This window comes from Vigna radiata, unplaced genomic scaffold, assembly GCF_000741045.1.
Source record: "Vigna radiata var. radiata cultivar VC1973A unplaced genomic scaffold, Vradiata_ver6 scaffold_147, whole genome shotgun sequence".
Classification (NCBI taxonomy): Eukaryota; Viridiplantae; Streptophyta; class Magnoliopsida; order Fabales; family Fabaceae; genus Vigna; species Vigna radiata.
Genome location: NW_014541973.1, coordinates 400,672 through 402,929, shown reverse-complemented (window position 1 = coordinate 402,929; position 2,258 = coordinate 400,672).

Here is a 2,258-nt window from a genome sequence, read left to right as displayed (position 1 = left end):
GCTTACTTGTTTAAATGAAGAAAGAAAAGGAAGAGAGGAGAGAGTAAAAGAAGAGACTGAGAGAAAAGAAAGAGAGGAGAGAGAAAAGAAAGAAAAAGAAGAACATGTGAGAGAAATGGAGAAGGACAAATGATGGAATCCTTCCTGACACAGTCCTCTTTTGTCGTATTTTTACATTTTATTGTACACGTAGTGTAGCTTGCAAGGAGCATGGGTTACTATAAATACCCAGCTCCTCTCTTGTACTCCTTACTTTTGAGATAAATGAGAATAGACTTTTCTAAATCAGAAAAATATTCTCTCTTGAAAGTCATAGGCTAGAGAGTCCAAAGACACCCTCTAGCCACCTTCCAAGGCACATACCTCCATTTTCATTTTCCATTAGCTTTTCATCGTGCTTCCATTATTTGCTTTCGTCCATGTTGAACCACTCCTTCGTTTCCACCTCTTTAGTGCATGCGTCAGCATTTTAATCTGGTGCATCACTTTTCTCACGCGAGACAGAGCTCATTTCACACTCTCCTCACTCACCGAAACACATCTCCATTCTCTCGAGAGCGTCCTCTTCGTCAACCAATCCTCCTCACAGATCCGTCACCTTTCCCCTTAAGTGTCATTTCTTTCACATAAATAACATCATCTTCATCTCTTCTTCCTTTTCCACCGATCATCTTCCTCCAAACTTAGGGTTTCTATCTCATTTTCCAATTTCCTTCAAATTTCACCGATTAAACATCATTTTTCCCTTCGATCATCACTTTCTACCGATTAATCTTTGATTTACACTTATTAATTGGTTCAATCAGTGTCTTCTCCTTGTTCTAGGGTTTTCTTTGTGTACAGTTAGTGTTTCAACTGTTCACATCAGTTTCCTCTCTCAAACTATATTCCACTACGTATTTCTTCTCGTCGGAGAAGCTTGAAGGAGCTTTACTTGCTTTCGCGTCGCGCCAACCGGTCAACTCCTCAGGCGTCTTCCATCAAGTGGTAGTTAGAGCAAGGTCGACCATGCGTCAAAGATAAGTAACATTTTCTTTGTTTCTTTTCGTTTTGTCTTGATCTGATTCAGTTTTTATGTTGATTTGTAATCTGCATTTGTCTTGATTCATTATGTGTTGTTTCATTATTATGAGTTTTCTTCACTTTTGCGTTATTTATTACATTTCTATGTTGTCATGAATTGTTATTCTGATTTGAGTGTGTCTCTTCTTGATCTGTTATTGTTCTGCATTTAGGTTTCCAAGTTGACGTGTTCTGTGCTTGTAGTGCTTTGAGTATTTTTCATAATTTTATTCAGTCAATTCATTGTTTGGGTCTTTTTAAGTTTTGTGATCTTCTCTGTTATGTCCAGTCTTGTGTATTTTGTTTAATTTGTCAAATCTCAAAGTCAATTTTCAGTGCTTGGATAAATCTGTTGATTGGATTAAATTTTCAGAAGAAGCACATGGTACGTCTTGAATTCCACCATAATGTACCAATTGTGCACTATTTGAATCTGATTTGAGTTATGGTTTAACATTGTGATTGATACTTGTTAACGGTTGAAAAACAGTTATTTTCATATGTCAATTTAGACCAAATTACACCCCTAAAGGCTTAGAATGAGCTTAGAATCAAGCAAAACTCAATAAATGAGTCTGAAGAGAGTCAAAAGCTATTTTTAGCGATATTATGATTGTTTTGCATTATTTTATAGCTATTTTGAGAAAGTAAAGAATGGATTTGAAGATAAAGGTCGTGGACTCAGGAAAAGAGAAGAAAATTGAAGAATTGAGGAGTCGACGCACCGCCCGGCAGAAACTTACACCGCCGGGCGGTCCAGGACGAGGAGTAGGCACTGGCGTTGGCGCTGGGCGGTTTTGAGTGAAACCGTCGGGCGACGGCTTACACCGTCGGGCGGTGGTCCGTTGGGCTTGGACCTGTTTTCTGTGTTTTTTATGATCTGTTTGGGCTTGGGCTTGTTTTATGTTATTTTTATGCCCTATTTAAAGGCCAGAACATCTTAGGGTTGGTATCTTTTGATGGCTTAGGCACAGAAACACACTTTTCACCCCTTTGGGGAAGAATTCGAGATGGTGACAACTTTCCTTTTCTCCTTTTTAGGGTTTGTATCTCTTTCATTCCATTCTTCATCTAGATTCACAATGACAATAGTGAACTAAACCCTATTGTTGTTGGGGGAAACAATGTAATCTTTTGATACTCTCTTTTATTGAAACTCTTGATTATTTATATGGTCTCCATATGTTTTGATTGAT